We start from the raw sequence: 22,657 nt of genomic DNA on the forward strand, positions 1-22,657 counted from the left end.
GCAGTATTGGCTTTTAATGGTTCACACCACTGGCTTTCAGCAGAGGACTGCCCTAGGCTGATGGGAGCCACCTTGCTTAGAAATGCCTTGGAATTTATGCACCCATCCTCACTAGAGTTGGTCTACAGCCAATGACTATGGTATAATAGCTTAGCCCCTTACCTCCACCTGGATGAGACCACCTCTAGAGCACAATTCATGCTCCAAAGTGCTCCACAGAATTGGGCTCAGGCATGACTTCCCAGAAAACAGTATCTTTGCCTGGTTCCTTCCCCTGCCCTGCTGTTTTCCTTATCGTCTTGCCTTTTTCCTAACTAAATCCTCAAGCACTTCCAGAAAAAAATGTCTCATCTCAGAAAACCAACCAAAAATCATATTACTATCCCAAATCTGTTGTGTTTCTATAGGTACACGTACGTTTGTGACTGTGTAGCCTGAAAAGAAGCTAAGTGAATAATTTTGTGATATTCTAATTCTACCACTTCCAGTATCATTGGAAATGAGCATCTTGTGTAAGAGAAAGTAAACGCAGATGTAAGGTGATAGAGATTTTTTCAAAACATCTCATGAAAAATAAAAATGTTTTTGTATCTAAATTTTGATTGGAAAATAATCTTCATGAGATATTTTTTCTTAAAACGTTTTTTAAACATGTCTTAGTTCTGTCCATTAAAAAGATTTAGAAATTATGACAGATCCAGTGGCAACATGCTCAAATCATCTTGCAAATGCTATTTCCGGGGCACCTGGGTGGCTCATTTGGTTAAACATCCGACTTCGGCTCAGGTCATGATATCACGGTTCGTGGATTTAAGCCCTGCCTCGGGCTCTGTGCTGACAGCTAGCTCAGAGCCTGGAGCCTGTCTTTGGATTCTGTGTCTCCCTCTCTCTCTGACCCTCCCCTGCTCACACTGTCTCTCTCTCTCTCTCTCAGAAATAAATAAAACATTAAAAAAAAAAAAAAAGAAAGAAAGAAAATACTATTTCCTACTGAAAGTAACTCGGACTCCTTGAAGTTATGGCTGATTCTAAGTTCATGACAGGAAATATACAAGATGAACCCAAAACATACTGTCATAACAGGTAGCAAGGTGATTATGAAACACTACTAGGAGCAGCACGTGGGTGGCTCAGCTTGTTGAATGTCGGATCTTGATTTTGGCTCAGGTCATGATCCCAGGGTTGTGGGATTGAGCTCCACATCAGGCTCCACACTGAGCATAGAGACTCTCTCTCTCTCTCTCTCTCTCTCTCTCTCTCTCTCTCTCTCTCTCTCTCTCTCCCTCTCTCTCCCTCTGCCCCTCTTCCTGGCTCTCTCTCTCAAATAAAGTTAAATAAAATTATATAAAATTAAATAAATGAATGAATCAATGAATGAATGAATAACACTACTAGAAACCAAGTTAAAGAGTCTTGCACTGGCCATAGATGGGGTAATTATTTAAGGACAATAGCTGTAATAAATTGAAACACAACAAATATGCTTAAATTCATGAGTAATAATAATGCTAAAACAAAGAACAAAAACAAAACAAATTGTACATGGGTAGACAATGTTAGAGAATTAAAGTCAATTAAAATTAGAATAGCCAAATCTTTGAATTAGACCACAGACTTTATAAAGCTGGAAATGTTCTATCACAAAGTACTGCCTCATCTACTTGTTTAATTTCCTAACCAATTTTCAGGAGACTTTTATTTTATTTCTAAGGTTATATAATTCAATCAGGTAAAAAAATAATATCAGTTTCCTCATGATTAGATTCAAGTGATGTTCTTTTTTGTTTTTTTCTTGCCTGAATACCATAGAACTTGTGCTGTGTTCTCCATGTATCAGGAGCCACATGATGTTATATGTCTCAATAGTGGGAATCATTTTCTTAACTTGGTTAAGTTTCATTTTTAACTGAGGCACAGCTTACAACATAAAATTAACCATTTTAAAGTTTGCAATTCAGTGGTATTTAATGCATTCACAGTACTTCTTAACCACCATTTGTATCTAGTTCCAAAGCATTTTCAACACTCTCAAAGAAAACCTCATACCTATTAACCAGTCATTCCCACCTCCCACTAATACCACAAATTTGTTTCGTGGATTTACTCTTTCTAGATATTTTATGTAAGTGAAATTGTATAAAAACAAACAAAATCAAATGTAAGCATGTTGTTAATTTATACCTACAATACATCTAATTAAAATGTATTTTATTGGTATCTCCGTTAACCATATTTCTAATATTTAAGGATATGAAGTATAATTTTTGAATAATGAAATATGAGAATAACCTTGAATATCATAAGCCAGTATCTCATTTTACAGATAGAGTACTTGATTTTGTATCTCCAAGACATCATCCACATAACAAGGGTTAGATGGCATTTCCATTAGTGAGTTGACCGTTCGGAAGAGTGCTGTCTGTGGGTGCCTGTCCTTCCCTTTTTCCAACATGGCAGAAGGTCTTCTTTTTTTGTTATCACTGTCGCATACTGAGTTCTCATCCTAGCCTTTGGGTGTGTTGGAAAAACATTTTATTTTCCTTCTGCTTCATGAATTGATAGGCTTTGCTATGGCAATTATTTTTATGGCTCATATTCATTACAGTGAGGAAGTTACTGCGGTGGGACGCAGATGCCCTAAACTCTTGCCCAAACCTGTTTGCGGCTCTATGGAAGGAGGCCGAAAGTCTGCTAAGCTAGGCAGAACGAAGTAGTCAGTGGGGCGTATCATAAAAGCAATCTTGGAGAGAGCTGCCAGAGAGAGGGTTCAGGAGTCTGCTATGGCCAGGACAGGCTGGGGGCAGGATGTGGGGTGAACGATCATGGAGTTGAAAGTTCACAGATGGTTTACCATGACACTATAATCATATCTGTTTGATGAATGAAAAATGGGCATTCCAGGCAGCCCAGGAAAGTGAAACACACAAATCCTTTCACTCTGCAAAGGCAGAAACACTTAACAGAATTAAGAGGATAAAAGGCCCTTAAACTCCTAAGTGAAATTCAGTGAGCTAATAAGAAGAAAGAAAGCCCTATATAATCACACATATGTTAGGAAAATTTTAAATAATCTGTAACAAAAAAGAAGTCAAAAGACTTAGTTTGTCTTGAGAGAACACAGTGTTTTCTATGAGGAGACCGACTGTTGGCCAGACCCCTTTTAGGGTGAGGGGTACAATTCGGAATCTCATCATGAATGTGGAAAGATAGTCACCAAAACAAACAAAGCTAAGTCCGATCCAGCTGTACTGAATTCCATGAGTGTTTAAATTCTTCGATTGATCTGGAGCTGTCCGGTGCTTGACTTTCTCATGTATAAAATGGTGTATCTTCCTATATATCTCCTAAGTTTACCATCGATCCAATCAAATAACGTATGCACAGCAGAGGCCTCTGTTGTCTCACGGCACCTTCCTCCTGCTAAAACGACAGAGTTTAGAGGCTCATCCAGCACCCAAAATTCCGACCTGCCTCCTATCTAATCTTAGCAAGAATATTAGCAAGCTGAAAGAGAACAAAAGCTTAATGAATTAGTCTACATCCTCTATTCCCTTGGAAACCACAATTAACATTTGAAATAAGTAATCTCAAGGATGTGCTATTCCTAAGATCCTCCAGGTTCTAGTATATAAGAAATAAGAGACCAGAAAGCTACATCCCTTGATTACTTTGCTGCATTTCTTCATGGCAATTTCTTACAGGACTATAATTTGAAATGTTGACCTTGATCTCATGAAGAACAATTTTGTATCGTAAACAGAACTCATGTTCAAGTGCTGGTCCATTATGCTATAAAACATTCTTTGGGAAATCTATGTTAAAAGGGCATTTTAGCTGACTCGATCTACACTGTGACAGTAAGACCATGTCATCACCTCAGTAAGTATGGATTAAAAAAGTAGTCTTGCATTCAATATTAGAGACAACTGAGTTTTTCCTGGTGAAAGCATATTATTTTCATTTTTAGTGTGATGAGAACTACATAATTCTGTACAATTCCCTGTTTGATTCTGACCTACGGAGAGACAAAAGGGATCAATGATTTGGAAACAGTGAGGAAGCTGGACCTGAAGCTTCTCTTCCCCTCAGAAACTCAGATGCCCAAAAGGCTGTCAGGTGTTAGCTACAGGCAAACTGATTTTTCTCCAGCCACAAAACTGCTCTTTGTTCATCTCATAAAATGACAGAACGGTAATGAGGCAGGTCCCTTGCCTGGAACAAAGCCCCATGAGTGTCCGGCTAGACCCAGTCCACCTGTACCATTGCACAGGATTCAGAGACCACAGGGGCCCTCCTGACCATTCTGCCCGTGAGTTACAGCCGGCACATATTGACATTGCTTGCTCTTTTGAGTCCTCTTACTAGGAAACTCAGAGCTAAATCCTGAGGTGAAATGTCCTAGGGCTTTGATGTAAACATTTCAATATTCACTACGGTTCTTGTTTTTGTTTATTACAAATCATTACTTTAATGGTCCTATTATGTCTATTATTATAAGCCAGTTCAAATCTTTTTGGGAAGTAAACAGAGTTTAAATAATAAATAAGTGAAATAAATAAATCCCTTTTCTTTGCCCAGCATGTGCTATGTACTTTGGAGGACATGACAAAACATAATCACTGTTCTCCCAGAGATTCCAGTAGCAACTGGGGGATGAGAAATACACTTGTTAAACAACTAGAGAATATTTTAAGACTATCATTTTTACTGCTCAGTTGTCTGATACAGACTGTATCTACTATAGAGATTCAGAAAAACGTGAGTTCAATATAAACAGAACTGGCCTGAGAAAGCTGCATACACGGGATGAGATATGTTCTATTTCATGTCACTTCTCTGGTCCAGAGCTCCCAACCAGTATGCCAAGTAGATATTGATCACCTCTTCCCCCAGGGTAACTGGGCAGGACAGGAGGCAGCAAGAGCAGCATCTGGCTGGGAGCAGCTTGCTCTAAGCCTTTAATTGCCCTCAATTTTACTCGAGAGGGTCACATAAACATTATCATCTTCTTTGTGTGAAAAGCAGTCTCATGATTGGGTCTAGGGAAGATGAAACTATTTTACTGTATTAATTTCAGCTTCCCGTATTGGATTGCATTCAGTAAAATTTCCCTTAAACAGAATCCAGCTAATCTGAATCTTTCTGGCTGAACTGTTGGCTTTGCAAACAGTTTTCAAAAATTTACAGTCTCATAAAAATCAGTCGCTGCTCCTGCTTGCTGGAAGCAATTCTGGCCAACTAAGTAGTTCATTCACTCATTCTCTCTTGGGTATTCAATAGTTTCTTGTTAGTTGATTGTTGCTTCCATAAAAAATAATCTCTTTCCTTTCCACTACTGTTTAGGCAAGCTTACTTTCCATTACATTTGACATTAAAATATATGTGTCTATATGTAGTAATATTCAGATTAACATATAATCTATGTAGGTATATATATCTGAGAGTAACACCTTATATTACAAAAAAAAGAGAAAAATATACTTTGATTTATTATCAGTCATGAGGCTTCTACCTTCACATTTCCAGATCAGCCAAAAATTTAAGTTCTTTCGGTGAACAGAGTTTTAATCATTTTCATAACCCAAACAGCATCTTTACATAAAAACTACAAGACAGTGAAAACCAAAATAAACAGCAAACTTCCAAATGTTCATGTTTGGCAATGTAAAATATCTACAGATATAAATATTAAAAAATCAACAATTTGAAAAAAAATAAAGAAATGAAAATGAAAAAAAATATATATATAGCAAAAATATTCTGAGAACCAAAGCCCTCAGTGGCAAGGAAGAGACTTTAGATGTAGCTGTCTAGAATATCATTCAGTCCTTCAGGCGGATACCAAAGATCCTTCAAAAAAGAACCCAGTAGTAGTTTCCAGATGAAGATATCTGGCTTCGCATCCTTATGTACCTACTGGGAATGCTTCCAAAGTTCATGTCCTCTAGGCTTGTGGAACTTATCTTCTGTGTTACAACTAGTCAACTTTGTTGTTGTAGGGGAAGCAGCCAGAGACACTACATTATCAAATGCACATAGCTGTGTTCCAATAAAACTTGATTTATAGACACTAATAATTGTTTTCAATTATTAAATATGAAATAAATATTTTCAAATTATAATATTATTTTGATTTTTTTCAACAATTTAAAAATGTGAATATATTTTTACCATATGGAGTCTACAAAAACAAGTTGTTTTGAGCCCTCTGGATATACTTTCCTGACTCCGAGCCTACATCACTGGTTTGCAATTTGCGGCTCATAAACTCTACACTGGTCAGAGAGGAGAGTTTTGAGCAAAGAGGTATTACAAAGAATCTTCAAATGAATGAATGTCTCTAAACTAAATAAATATTTTGTCTCATGCATATGCTATTTTTTCAAAATTATGTAGATATAATTGAAATTAGTAAAACAAAAAATCATAGTACCTTCAAGGAATTTAACAAGATAGTACAAGATAGTGAAACAAATTTGAATCCATCTACTCCTAAAGAGTGGCTTTATTTGTGTCTGTTCACTAAGAGTGTATCAGGTTTAATCTTTAGAATGAAATGAGGCACAAACAGAATATGAATGAATGAAAGGAAGGAAGAGAGGGAACCAGGGAGGGAATGACAAAAGGAGGGAGAAAGATCTGAACAGGACAAGACCAAATAAGACATAAAGAGCATGATCTCATTGGGAAAAAGATACCAAAAAAATCAAAAGAGATAGAGAGATAGGCATTGTTTGCAATAGAGCTCTCATGTATCAAGTGATGATTTCTAATCTTTCCATGACAGATAAAACCGTAACATTAAAGCAACTATATAATAGAGTCACACATGTCATTACTTTTACAAGCACAATTTTTAAACCTAGATAACTCCTTCATTTACATGCAAAATCTTCCAAGGGTGCCAGGAATGTCAGCTTTTATGTCAAATGCAAACTTCCAATTGCAGAAAGAAGAAAAGTAACCAACAAAAAGGACTTGGGGCACTAGAAAGATTATAATTATGTGATAATTATAACCAATGAACAGTATAAGAGTAAGAAATAACATTTATAGAAGGACAAGCTGGTATCTAATAGAATGGATCCAGTTAACTTGGCAAGTTGGCAAAGAGAAAAAAATATTTCTGGAAACTTGAGAAAATTTAAAAAAACATATGATTTTTACAAAGAAACTTAATTATAGATACATTTGACTATGGCCACTGCGGTTTATTATGAAACCAAATTGCTAGCTAAAAGAACTGAAATCCAGCTGTGAGTAAATATGCTAAAATTTAAATATGTACCAAAATACAATTACATATGAATTTATCATATCAAACAATTTATTAAATGCTTCCCCATAATGAGATCTTAATAATCAATCTTTAAAATATCCCTACATATGATATTAATTATATGGTTTCTGTATATTAAAAGGACATATATGTGTCTGTATCTATCTTTATTGGTTTCCACTGTGCAAACAAAACTCAATAATATAAAAATGAAAACCAGTATGTTTAAGAATAAAGAAACTGAAAAATTAGAAAAAAAGAGAGAGTATATGCCGAGGTGAAGAAGTGGGAAAGATTAAGAAAAAAAAAAAAAGTACAAGCAGAGGAGAAAGAAAAAGAAGGAACAGTGGATGTTTGGGGACGATACATAGAGAAAGTATTGCTGTTTTACCCTCTCAAGCTGATATTCTGGAGAAGGGGTGTGGCAGACATTACTATCCATGATAAATTACATAGGGTTTGTACACAAATAATAGTTTAAGACACTTAGGTCCATAAACTTAAATCTGTACCTTCAATTAAGATTCCTCTGAATACAAGGCTTCATCCAATTCACTCAGTGGAGGAAAGGAAGAATTTCTGATTGGAGTGATTTGTCTTAAGACACAATGAAGAGGTGGGAGAGATGTTGTCATATCATTTCCAAATGATGTTTCCAGACCCCGGTGTGTAGTTAACAAGTAAACAATACGGGCTTTTATCCATCTCTTAACAATATCCTGTTTTAAAGCAGCACAGGCAATATGTATGTTTTCAATAAATGTGTTTATTCCTTTTTCTGCCCTATCCTTTTCCTTTTCTGTGGAGGGCTTTACTGACACCAGCACAGGCTGCCTGCTGTCCCATCAGGATCTAGTGTCCCTTTCTTCTCTAGTGGTAGAAGTGTCAGCTGGGGGACATAGCACACAGCTGAAGATGTGTTCCCCAATGTTCCTCATGTGGCCTTGAGACAGGTTCTGGCCATTAAAAAGAAAGTGGACATGACTTTGCAATTTGTGGGGTCCATCAGCCAAAAAGAGAACATGCTCCCCCCTACTCTTTTACTTTTTCCAATATTTTCCCTTTTCTCAAAGGCCATGTGATGACAGAAGCTAGACAAACTTTTCTCCTACCTTTATCTTCATGACTTACCTCACATCATCTCTCATAGCACAGATTACCTTCTAATAACATAATGCACATGAGTTACTCATTATATTCATGTTGTTACTCTTCTGTAGGAAAGGTCAGAGTTCAGCGGGGGATGGGGGGGGAGAGGGAGGAGGCGAGTCCTGTTTGTTTCCCTAGCATCTAAATCACCTCAAGATACATAGAATGTGCTCAATAAATAATTGAATAAATGAATATTCATATGAACAAAACCAGAAGAGCTTGGAAAACTAGAAATGTATAGACATTCTTGAAATCTCTAGTAGCAACATTTAGTTTGGATTATGACTTAACATGCCTACTTTGTTTAACTTCTCTTTCTGAATTTCTGCTTACCTAAAAGGAGGAAAAAGGCATAAATTGGTTATAGGATTCTTTGGTCTTTCAAGCAAGACCCAAAGGAGAAAGAGAGTCAGAATTGGGACATTTAAGAAAAAAAGGCAAAAACTAAAAAAAATGGAGGAAAAATGAGAGAAGAAAGGAAAAATATGTTTGGATTTGGCAGCGAACAATTAGGCAAATTTATACACACACACAGAGACATTGTGTATATATATTCACAACATCTTCTTTTTAAACTGCTGCATAATATTCTATATTATATCTTTAGCCAGTGCATAACAAATAATACTGCAGTGAAAATCCTTTTGTACAGCTCCCAGTGTTTTCTATAGAAGTTATCAGGAATTGAAGTACAGAGTCACAGAATACAAGCAATTTCAAAATTTTAGTAAATATTATCAAATAACCCTTTACTATCAGTAACCTGATATTATTTCACTGGAATTAAATTATTTTATATATAATATATAATTATTTTACTGGAATAATAATTTAAAAGCATGTAAGTAGTAGGCATTGTGTATCTCTATAAATTTTTACCCTTCTAAATGATGGGAAATATACAACAATTGGCTCCATGTCATTAAGGGAAAATAAGTTAGAAAGAAGTAATTGACTTCATTATATACCTTCTAGGATTAGGAACAAGTAGGCTTCAACCATTCATTGAAAAAATATGTATCTAGCCCATTATTGGTCAATCAGTCTTCCAATTATTGAGAATAGAATAGTGAATAAAACACAGTCCTTGCTAACAAGGAATTTACATTCTAGTGAGAAGGAACAGTCAAAACACAAATAAATTAATGACTGGACTATGACTTACGGTGACAGGTGTTGTGGAGAAATATAACCCTGGATAAAGAGGTAACAGCTGGTGGGATGTGAGGCTTGGTACCCTTTACAGGATGATCAGGGAGGGATTTTTTTGACAAGGTGACACTTAGATAAAAACTGAAGGATGCAAGAGAGTAAATCATGTGGATATCTATGAGAACGGTACTATAGGTTGCAGACACAGCAACAAAGCCAGTGTGGCTGAAGGGAAGGGATGAGGGGGAAGAAGTAAGAGAAGAGGACAGGGATTACAGGGTTGGAGTTTGTGACCAGAGGAGTGACACGATCTACCTTTCAAGGCACCTGTATTAAAAATAGAGTCTAATGGTGTCTGGATGGCTCAGTCAGTTAAGCATCCAACTCTTGATTTCAGCTCAGGTGATTATCTCATGGTTCTGTTCATGAAATCGAGCCCCAAATCAGGCTCTGCACTGATAGTAAGGAACCTGCTTGAGATTCTCTTCCTCTCTCTCTCTCTCTGCTCCTCCCACACTGGCATTCTCTCTCTCTCTCTCTCTCTCTCTCTCACACACACACACACACACACACACACACACACACACACACAATAAATGAACATTTAGAAGGAAGGAAGGAAGGAAGGAAGGAAGGAAGGAAGGAAGGAAGGAAGGAAGGAAGGGAGGAAGGAAGGAAGGAAGGAAAAGGAAAAGGAAAAGGAAAAGGAAAAGGAAAAGGAAAAAGAAAAGGAAAAGGAAAAGAAAAAGAAAAAGAAAAAGAAAAAGAAAAAGAAAAAGAAAACCCAACATAATCTAAGAGGGAATGGTAAAAGGATGGACCCAAAGTCCGTCCCAATCACTGCCAACAATCCTGGCCAGAGGTGATGATGGCTGGAACTGGGAGGTAGTAGTAGGCACAGTGGTCAGGTTCTTCAATTCAGATCAGATTCTCTTCCTTCCTTCTCTTCATATGCATACATTTTCCATCATAAATGCACAGAATATATTCACATACACAAAAGATACACATCAAGATATAAGCAACGCTCAATAAAAAATGAACAAGTGAAACTAAATTTTCCATAAAGTATCCTTCTCTTGTCTTGGAATAGACAAATGCAAAACAAGGCAACAGACCTCAACGATCAATCATGTCAATTTCTTAAATGAATGTAGGTTGTTTTCTGCTTGCAAAAGCCCAAGTACTAGTCCCTTTATTTCCTTACCAGACTTTTAGTCTTCTCAGCATATAACCAAGAGAAGTATTTAAGGATTATGCCTACCACTGACAAGGTGGGTCTTTGGACAGTGATTTATTAATTGTATAGTCCCAAAAGTCCCATAAATAATGATCATGGTGGAGCACCCGGGTGGCTCAGTCAGGTAAGCATCCCACTCTTGATTTTGGCTCAGGTCATGATCTCACAGTTTAGTTCCACTCTCACAGTGCAGAGCCTGTTTGAGATTCTCTCTCCCTCTCTCTGCTCCTCCCCCCACTCTCTAAATAAATAAACCTTAAAAAATAATAATAACTATGGAAACACAAGTAAATTCTTAATTTTATTAGAAGGTCTGACCAAGTATCAACATCTCCCCTGAGAAGAATTTACACTTACAGTTGAATCCAATTACCCCTTTACAGGACACTATTAAAGGAACAAATGTGGTAGTCTGTGAATGTGATGTACACATACGTGTGTACACATGTGTGTAAATAACAATCCCTAAGCATTAAAAGCACTCCCCAAATGACAGGTGTTGTTTTTTACTATCACATTAAGTAAATATTACTTGGAAAAGCAATTTATCTTCAGTTAAATACTGTACTTTTTCCCCCTCAAATAAAACACAAAAGTAGGCATATTCTGAAGGACTGAGAGGCTTACAATACTAGCCACCAACCATTTAGATCTCTTTATTTTCAATCTATGCTGTGATTCTGGAAGGGAAAGAAAAACAAAACAGAACCATGCAATTCAGCAGCTCCAGTGACAGGTTTTTCCTTGCCTGCTAATTGCTCAGTAAAGAGCAAGGTCTGATTTCTCCTGGACTATTTCCTCCTGCTATTAACAAAAAAAAGGAAAAAAAAGGCTATTATTTATTGAGCATTTATTATCTGCCTAGCATTGTCCTAAGACTTAACACAAAGCAGCTCTCTTGATTATCCCAATAATAATGATTAACCCCATTTTAGATGATGACATTGCAGCCAGAAATGTTAAACAACATTCCCAAATCTCTCAACAGGCAATGGGCAGACTACCAATGGCATAGTGACTGCAGAGACCTCACACCCATTATGCCACACTCCTTCCCATCTACACTTACAAGCTTATTCAATGACATTCTTGCAAACTACAGCAAACCTTCCTACATGGCTCACATCTTCTGTTGAACTTAATGCTTCATCTTTCTGACTCATTGAAAGAGTCCTGCCTTTACTGTAACAGGAAGTCATTCAATTTCTCTCCTTTTTTGAAACATGATAATTCACTTCTAAGAGAACACACTGAAAGGCAGCATGTGACTAACAAAGGGCTGTAGACCTTGAAGAGGCTTTATCTTCCTGTTTGTTATATCCTCTAATCTGCTCTGACAACAAAATTGATAGAGCACAACTAATCTCATTTTTTTCAATGGCCCTTTCAATAAAAACAAAAATGTAAATCATTTGATATGTGTGGATAGACACATAAATGTAATTTTCCAACCCCCCACCTCCATCCAGCCATCCCCTTTGCCATAGTGACAGCTGTTAAGTTTGCCCCATAATGTGTGATATTCATTTTTATCAAGTCTATTTGTCTCTGAACTTGCCTTTCATGGATGAGGACCTAATTACCCTTAGATCCTGTTATTCTCTTGTCTTGTCTATGTAAGCTGCTCTAATGAACCCATGGTGACAGGAAAAAGATAATTAAGACCACTGGAGAGAAGGGGAAATAAATAGGAAGAATAAAAAGCTACCATGGACCATATAAATCTGAAAGTCAGATGTTTTAAGGGAATTGCTTTCTGTTTATCAGGACCTGATTTTCAGAGTACTCATAATTTTATTTTCTTGTGTATTTCTTTTCAGTTCTCCTTTACATTTTTTGGCCTAATGAAAGGAACATGGACTAAAGAAACTAAGCAACTTACTTATTTCAGCCTCAGTTTCTTCATCTATAAAATGGAGGTAAACACACATTCAAAAAAGTTTGTTGTAAGGTGCAAATTGATTTATGTATATAAAGAACCTAGGGCAGAGAATGGAATGTAATACACACACATGTAAACATATACATGCTTAGTTGGTATCAATGTTCATGGTCATTCATAGTCACCTAGTATTTAATATGGGTTACATATAGAAATTTGGACAACCTGTCTAAAGAAAAAATAACTTTTATTAGCAAAGACCATATAGCCATAGACAAAGAATAATTTGAAGGATTAGTTCACTTCTTACTTAATAAACAGATTTAAAAAAAAAAAGCAAACCTGAAAATGCCACACTTCAAAATGGGAAGTTCTAATATTATTTCAGGTGACTTTCATTAAGTTCTGATAATTAAAAAATATAAATTAATACATATGGATGTCAAATCTAGGTCTAGGAAAGTTGAAGAAGACAATATAAGTGCTAATAACGTTTTCACATCCTGAATTGATTTCCAGTAAAGTGAATTTTAAGCAAAATGCATCTTTTATTCATATTTCTCACTATTCATTCAGTGATATTTCCATTTGGTAAAAGATTTTTCAAGAGATATCGCTAGTGAATGCCAAAACAGGGGAAAGCTCTTTGCTTTAGATATAATAAGCCTTTTCATGGCAATATCTATTTTATCTGCCTATTAAAGGTCTCTATATGCATGGCAATATTTAGTACATATACCACATAACAGTGAAAAGTCTCCAATTTATTTCAACCAAAGCTACCACCTTGTTTCCTTTTAGAAATGAAATACATTATTTGCTAAGGCGTCTAGGACTAACCATGTGATGGTGGGAAAGTTACACAACAACAAACCACTCATGTTCCTCATTGGCAAAACAAGATCAGACTAGATGTTTCTCTATACCCATCCAAACTTTTTTCACATTTATTAAACAGATATTAAACAATTATTTACTCAGTATATAGTATTGAACAGGGAGTCAGAAGAGAGAGAGAAAGGAAGAATTCATGCCCCTTCCACAAAGAATTTACCATCTGTCAGATACATCATCATGGCAGCCAAGCTCTGGTTCAGTCTTCTTCCCATAAAAGAATGAAGTTGTGTCCCAGAGCCTTAGCACTTTCATTAACCATGTATGACCATCTCATAAATTGACAGCAGATGAGAGTGTGGGCATAATTTACCTTCACTCATCACTACTACTGGGAAAGAAGGGCAGTGCCTTCTTCCCCCTAAAAGACATTTTTGTTTTCTTTGCAAAACAGAGATCACAATACTTCTGACATACAATTAATGCTTCAGATATTTGAATCCAGTTTAAATAATCACACTTAAATTATTTGATTCTCACACTGGACCTGCTTCCCTGGGGAGTATCTTGCTTCTAAGTCTCTAATTTCAGCAGTTTGGGAATAGCACTGACTTTCAGGCAGAGGTCTGAATTATAACTCCTATAATTCAGCTGCAGTGTTTGCCTGCAGTTTAATTTCACCTTTCTTATTTCTTAAGTTTATGATAACCTTGCTTTTCGTTTTTATTCACTGCTTCACACATCTGAAATAACAAAAGACGAAGGCTATACTTTCATTCCCCAAACTTTAATTTCTCCAACTTTCAAAGTTGAGTTTTAAAATTAAAATGTCTTGTTATTTTTCTACCACATAATCCAGAGTGCTTTTTATTCACAGCTTTAGAGAAGTTACCATTATTTTACCTTCCTTACTTTGTCTTTGAAATCCCCTAAATGCCCTTGCAATTTTATATGGGCATAAGACTAAAGTAAAATTTGAAGTATAAGCATCCTCTCTGCTGATCTTGAATATCCAGGGAGTTTCTATTGTGTGGCACAAAAATCTTAATTTATTGCATATTTCTATTTCTGGGAAAATACTGACTCTAATGGAACAACATAGAAATATCAAGTAAATATTTGGGGCTGGGGAGGCTATATCATTAATATTCCTCTATTTTACATTTATCAGTTTTATTTAAAATTGGAATTAATGCAATAATAATGAAAATATGAAGCTTCAAAAGGAGAAGAATCAAGCTACCTATTAATGTCACAGAAACCTGATAATGACTTTTATGTAACAAAATACACAAAAAAGTTGTTTTACAAATTTAATGGTATCTAATATGGTTACTGCATTCTTATCATTTCCTCTTAAAGAGTCTGTTCTGTCATTTTCTTTGTTTCATTTTATATACACTTTTATATGTGTATACATATGCACAAATGATGTGTATTTGTGTATATATATATATGTACACCCATACATATTTCTACCAATGTTCTTTACCATTCACTGTCTACTCTCTCCTCAGTGCAGGTCTTTCCTTTGTATATAACCCAACCTACTACTCACCAAGCTCAAGATATGGAGATGTGTTGAGCTCTTAAATGGCTTATGTCTCATCCAAGATAATTTGTTGGTGAAACACAGACATACGTAGCATTAGCATTCACTGTCAGACATTGAGATACAAAAAGTAATACTAACCTATTTTTTGGAACACAAAACAATGCACAAACTTCCATTATACTGACTGTTCAGTTGTCACCAGAGATTCAAATATATATAGAAAAAAAAGTGCTATTGCAGATAAAAAGACAGATAAAAGGGACATTGCAAACCAAAAATTGGAAGAATGTCTCTCTTTTTTGTAAGATAACTTCTTTCTGACCTCTTACCTTGTCTGTAATCCTCAAGCCATCTGTCCTCTCACATCAGTTTTCCCCCCACACACAGAAAGAGATAAATGAGATCCACATTCTTTTTCTTTTAAATTTGCCTGACGGAATTCAATTGAAATCATAATTGAAGTTCAGACATCTCTTAAAATACAGAACAAAACCACTCTTTGAAGTATGATTATAAAATAATAGTCTTAGATTTTAAACTTTAATTTTACTTATTACATTGTAAATTTGGTTCCATACTCTATAATATTCAAACTGTGGAAGTCATAAATAGAAGTAATAAATAGTAATAAAGAGGTAGCTCAAATTTAAAAAAAATAGTCCATCTTTTATTTTTATAAGATTTATAGTATCAAACTTCTGCCAAAACATTCCATAAGGAGTTTCATGTTTTGGCATAAGTCACAGTTAAAACAGTTACACTGATATACAAATTTTCAGTATCAATCAACTTATGAAATACAGACGTGACATTTTTGTTCTCAGAATCTCCCAGGGGCAAAATTAAGCTACACCTGAGACAATCAAGAGACCGCAACACAGTGACTAATGCACTTTACCACTGATATGTCACAATGGACCATGTTATCCTTCTACAAGTTTACCTCAGCACTAAATGCCCTTCTCTAAGCTCTAAACCTGGAGACTTCCCCTTACTCACCAAATTAATGCCTAATCTAATTTGATCAAACAAAGAATAATTCCAAAAGACATTATGTAAGTAAAGTCTTACACCATACCACACAAAGATAATGACATTTTAAAACAGAGAAAATATCCTCATTCTACTTTAATACAAAGACTACCAATCAGACAAGGAGCCCATCTAAGAATCATACAAAATCAAAATAAAGGATTTGCCTACAGAACCAAGTCACCATACAAATTTCACATCACCACTACGCCTCTGTGCTTGGCCCAGAGAATGTAGAAATTTCTGTTCTCTGATATTACACCTACCAAAAGATTGCAGTCTTTCAAATGACATTGTTCAAATCAATCTTATGACCTAACAAAAGATCGCAGTCATTCAAATGACATTGTTCAGAACACTGGCCTGCAAGTTTCCTCACCAACAATTTAACACATGGTCCTAAATGGACACATATCACATCAGCTCCCAAGTCATTAGGGTAGGATTTTTCAACCCTGGCACTGTTGACATTTGGGCCAGATAATTTTTCATATTGCATTTTAGGTTGATTATCAATATCCCTGGCCTCTACCATTAGTGCCAGTAGTACCTCCCTGTACCTGAGTGTGCCAACCAAAAATGTCTTCAGACACTGCCAAATGTACGCAGGATTGTGATAGACAGCATGCGCCAAATCGTCCCTGGTTGAGAATCACTCCATTAGCTTAATTGGTCACATGGTCTAACCTAAATATTTGAAGCCAAGAAATGCAATTCTACCAATATATCTCGTAGGCAAGGAAGTGGAAATACTTCATGACTATTTCAAGAACTATTTAAACACAGCAATGATTCTCAAATTCTAGTGCTCATAAAAATCACTCCAGGGATGCCTGGGTGGCTCAGTCAGTTAAGTGTCCAATTCTTGATCTCTGCTCAGGTCATGATATTGCAGTTCGTGAGATCAAGCCCCATGTCAGGTTCCGTGCTGATAGTGTGATGCCTGCTTGGGATTCTCTCTCTCTCTCTCTCTCTCTCTCTCAAAATAAATAAATAAACATTTTTTTAATTCACTCTAGCGAATTTTTTTGTTTTTTGTTTTAAATACTCTGGCGCCAGCTTTAGGGATTCTAATTCTCTAAACACAGGTAACTGCTTAAGTAGCACTGAAGATGACATCATTAGATGGAATCAGGCAGAGGACCTCACTCTGACTCTTACAGGACCTGGTTAAGGACAGTTAACAACATTTCAAAGAGAAGGAACTAGAGATTGATATATCAGCATCTACTGCATAGCCTTTAGAACTTTTATTATGTATAGTGAATATATTGTTTATTCATTCAACAAATATTTATTTAGCATGTATTTCAGCCTAGAAACACTGCAGTGAACAAAACCCACAAATTTCTCTACCTTCATCAATTGTATGTTAGTAAATTTAAAAATTCTCAACATTTTCTTCCTTCCCTACTTCCTTCTTTCCATCATTTTTCTTCCATTTCTTTGCTTTTTTTCTTGATTTTATAAAGTCCCAAAAAATAGATTTTATTGAGAGATTAGTCCATGTAAATACACGGTAGACTCTGTATGAATAATTGGATTTAAGTAACTGTGATTTCTTTTTATTTATTTTGTATATTGCTATATTCTCTTTATGTCCCAAATTAATTAAAAACTGCTTTTCTTATTGTTTTTTCTTTGAAAGAGTAAGCTTTTAGATAAGTTAACATTTCTTTAATTTTCTTTTAAAGGCATTGAATTTTTTCTGAATGTTTTGACTATAATCCTATTTCTGCTCACAGATTAAATGACATTATTTTATATACTTTTTTGTAATTTTAATTTTCCCTTTCTTTTAAGAATTATTTAAGAAATAAGGGGGTGGCTGGGTGGCCCAGTCGGTTAAGAATTATTTAAGAAATTTGCATTTCATTTGCAGGTGGTTATATCTATTATTTATTTTTTTTGGTGTTGTGAAAAATTCCTACTTAATTGCTTTAAGATCAGAAAATGTTTTCTGTAATATTTCTAGATTTTAAATTTATAATATCGATGGTCAATTCAATTTTTGTAAATATTCCATGGGTAGTTGAATTGATGACATAGTCAAAAAACCTTATTGTGGTTCATTTAATTTCTTTAGTTTCTGATATTAATCTCTGTTGACATTTGTATCTCTGTGTATGCATATGTATATTAGGGTTTTCTCCTTTTTTCATCATCAATCAGTGATTTAGCTTCGATCAAGAGAGGAGCCTAGATGGCGAAGTAAGAGGACCCTAAGCTCATCTCCTCCTCCCACAAATACAAATAGATAATACATCAGCATAAATAACCCAGAAAATGACTGGAAGATTGGCAGAACAAACCACAACTAAAAGTAGAGAAGAGGCCACATCAAAGAGGGTCAAAAGGGCAGAGACATGGCGCAGAGCAAAATGGACCACAACAGTCTGGGGGGCGGGTAGGAAGCACTGGGCATGAAGAAGGGAGTGAAACAGACTAGCATACCAGGACACCTGAATGGAGAACACAAATCCCCATAACATCATTTAACTTTGAAAGCAAGAGAAGACAAATTTCATGAGGTCTTACAACCAGCAGGACTTAAAATCTAGAATTTTAAATATCAGTGGGGTTGGTTCTGGAAGGGCCCCAGAGGGCCATGGGAGAAGGGTGCCCTTAAAGAGATAGCAGACAAACAGCCTGTGGAGTTAGAGTATAGAAGCAGCAGCTTGAAAAACACATAGGGCATATGAGAGTGAGAGCTATTTACTCATCTCAGAACGTGTTGTGGAGTGACAGAGATCACAGGAAGACCCCTCCAGGGACAAAGGAGCTGGCTGGTACCATTTTCCACCCTTGACCTTCAACATAAACACAGGGCTATCTGCAGGAACCAGAATGGTGGCAACATTCACTACCTAACTTGTGTATACCAAGCCCCACCCCTCCAACCTTTGGCAGATGTGCTCCACACAACAGGTCTCCTCCCCAAGAAGACTGGCACAAACCTTGCCAACACTGTATCTTTCACTCAGTGCTTTCAGGAGCTTGGTCCCAGTAGCAACAGCAGCTGCTGTGGCAATGGTGATGGGCCCTACAGAAGCCCTTGTTAGGGGCGCCTGGGTGGCTTAGTCGGTTAAGCGTCCGACTTTCGCTTAGGTCATGATATCGCGGTTCATGGGTTCGAGCCCCGCGTTGGGCTCTGTGCTGACTGCCAGCTCAGAGCCTGGAGCCTATTTCAGAGTCTGTGTCTCCCTCTCTCTCTGACCCTCCCCTGCTCACGCTCTCTCTCTCTCTCTCTCTCCCTCCTAGAAATAAATAAAAATATTAAAAAAAACTGTACTCCCCCCACCATGCAGCCCCCATCCTTGTAGAAGAAGCTGTAGGTCTCATTTCACAAGTAGACCAAAGCACACCTTGTTAAAACTGTGTGCCCCATCCCAGCTTTAGACCAAACACTACCCATAAAAGGCAAGGAGAGCCTCTGCAGACAACTAGACTGAGGGAAAAGGCAGCCAGGACACAACAGTAGAACACATGCATCACATATAGAGACTTTCCCTGAAACACCAGGCTCTAGGGAATAGGGAAATTTCACTGCAAGGTACCACAAGAACTCTTCTTTATAAGGCAATTACTTTCAAGAAAAAGAGATATAGCCGACTTTCTTAATACACAGAAATAGACACAGAGAGATAGACCAAATGAGGAGACATAGGAATATGTCCCAAATTAAAATACAAGATAATAGCACAGCAAGAGACCTAAGCAAAACAGATTTAAGGATAAGAACAGATAGAGAATTTAAAGTAATGATCATAAAGATACTCACTGGACATGAGAAAAGAGTGGAGAACATTGGTGAGGTCCTTAACAAAGAGATGAAAAAGAACCAATCAGAGATGAAGAACATAATAAGTGAAATTAAAAATACATGTGTGGAATAAATAGCAGACTAGAGGAAGCAGACGATCAAATGAGCAACCTGGAAGACAGAATAATGGAAAGTAATCAAGCTGAGTAGGGGAGAAGAAAAAAATTATGCAAAATGAGAATAGACTTATGGAACACAGTGACTTACTGCATCAAGCATAATAATGTTCACATGATAAGGTTTCAGAAGAAAAGAGAGCAGAAAATTTAAGAAATAATAGATGAAAACTCTCTAATCTGGAGAAGAAAACAGATATCCAGTTCCCAGAGATGATGTAAAAAATCAGCCCAAGGAGGTCCACACCAAGATATACAGTAATTAAAATGTCAAAAAGTAGTGATAAAGAAAGGATTTTAAAAGCATCAAGAGAAAAGAAGACAGTTACATACAAGGGAAACCCCCATAAGGTCATCAGCAGATTCTTAAAAAAAAAGATTGGGAGCCAGAAGAGAGGAAGAAGATATATTCAAAGTGTTAAAAGGGGAAAATCTGCAGTCAAAATACTCTTCAGCAAGGCTATCATTTAGAATAGAAGGAGAAATAAAAATTTTCTCGGACAAACAAAAGCTAAAGGCATTCATGACACTAAACCAGTCACACACACACACACACACACACACACACACACACACACAAAATGTTAAAGGGAACTCTCTGAGTGGAAAAACCACAAGTAAGAGTATGAAAAGTAGGAACCAAAAAGGAGTAACATTAAGTATATCTGTAAACATAAGTCGAGGCATTCACAAATAAAACAATGTAAAATATTATACCATATACCTAAAACATGATGGTGGGGAGAGAAAGCAAAGAATGTGTTCAAACTTAAGCAACCATGAAGTTAATATAGATTGCTATATGTAGAAGATATTATATCACAAACTTAATGATAACCACAAATAAAAAACTAGTAACAGATATGCAAGAAATAAGGAGAAAGGAATTCAAGTATACACTAAAGAAAGCAAGCAAGCAACGAAAGGGGAAAAAAAAGAAAAAGGATCAGAGGTAAACTACAAAAACAACCACCAACAAGAAACAAAATGGCAATAAATGCATACCTATCAATAATAACTCTGAGGGGCGCCTTGGTGGCTCAGCCAGTTAAGCATCAACTCTTGGTTTCAGTTCAAGTCATAATTTCAAAATTTGAGATTGAATCCCACATCAGGCTCCATGGTGATAGTGTGGAGCCTGCTTGGGATTCTCTCTCTCTCTCTCTCTCTCTCTCTCTCACTCACTCACTCACTCTGCCTCTACCCCTCCAACATTCTCTCTCTTTTTCTCTCAAAAATGAATAAACTTTAAAAAAGTAAAATAACAATAGCTTTGAATGTAAATGGACTAAATGCTCCTATCAAGAAAAAAAAAATAGGAATACAGAGTGGATTAAAAATAAGACCCATCTATATGCTGCCTACAAGAGACGCATTTCAGATCTAAAGACACATGCAGATTAAAAGTGAAGGGATGGAGGGCTGCCTGGGTGGCTCAGTCGGTTGAGTGCCGGACTTCCGCCCAGGTCATGATCTCATGATCCATGGGTTAAAGCCCTGCATCGGGCTCTGTGCTGACAGCTAGCTCAGAGTCTGGAGCCTGCTTCAGATTCTCTGTGTGTGTGTCTCTCTCTCTCTCTGATCCTCCCCTGCTCACGCTGTCTCTCTCTCTCTCTCTCTCTCAGAAATAAATTTTTAAAAATAAGTGAGGGGATGGAGAAACATTTATCATGCAAATGGATGCCAAAAGAAAGCAAGATAGCAATATTTACATTGGAACAAAATAGACTTTAAAACAAACACTGTAACAAAAAACAAAGAAGGACACTATTTAATGATAAAGAAGACAATCCAACAAGAAGATACAGCAACTGTAAATATTTATGCACACACTATGTGAGCACCTAAATACATAAGTAGTTAATAACAAACATAACAGAACTAAACAATAGTCAATAATAATAGAATAATAGTAGAGGACTTTAACACCCCCTTTACATCAATGGACAGATCATACAAAACAGAAAATCAACAAGGAAACAGCTTTAAATGACACACTTGAACAGATGGATTTAACATATATTCAGAACATTCAATTCTAACACAGAAGAATACACATTCTTTTCAAGTGCACACAGAACACGCTCCAGAACAGATCACGTATTGGGCCACAGAACAAGTCTCAACAAATTTGAAAAGACTAAAGTCATACAATGCATCTTTTCTGAACACAGTGCTATAAAACTAGAAACCAATCACAAGAAAAATCTGGAAAGAGCACAAATACATGGAGATTAAATAACATGCTACTAAAAAATGAATAGGTCAACCAAAAAAATCAAACAAGAATTCAAAAATTACATGGAGAGAAATGAAAATCAAAAGGCAATGGTCCAAAATCTTTGGGATGCAGCAAGAGTAGTTCTAAGAGGGAAGTTCATAGCAATACAGACATACCTTAAGAAGTAAGAAAAATCTGAAATAAATAAGTAATAGAGCTATAAAAAAAAAATAAAAACCCCAAAACAGCATAAGAAAGGAAATAATAAAGTTAGAGCAGAAATTAATGATATAGAAATTAAAAAAAAATAGAACAGACCAATGAAGCCAGCAGCTGCTTCCTTGAAAAGATCAACAAAATTGATAAACCTC

At 36.3% G+C, this 22,657-nt stretch overlaps 1 long non-coding RNA gene across 1 annotated transcript; it reads right to left on the reverse strand.

Moving 5' to 3' along the window:
- Window positions 1-3,027: 3,027 nt before the first annotated feature.
- On the reverse strand, window positions 3,028-15,514 carry LOC120242428. The gene is made up of 3 exons (XR_005531070.1): window positions 15,424-15,514; window positions 7,792-7,876; window positions 3,028-3,420 (listed from the first exon to the last, which is right to left on the reverse strand). It is a non-coding gene; the product is annotated as an uncharacterized LOC120242428 (long non-coding RNA).
- Window positions 15,515-22,657: the final 7,143 nt, after the last annotated feature.

The sequence above is a fragment of the Hyaena hyaena genome, unplaced genomic scaffold (assembly GCF_003009895.1).
Source record: "Hyaena hyaena isolate Hyena2069 unplaced genomic scaffold, ASM300989v1 scaffold_304, whole genome shotgun sequence".
Taxonomy (NCBI): domain Eukaryota; kingdom Metazoa; phylum Chordata; class Mammalia; order Carnivora; family Hyaenidae; genus Hyaena; species Hyaena hyaena.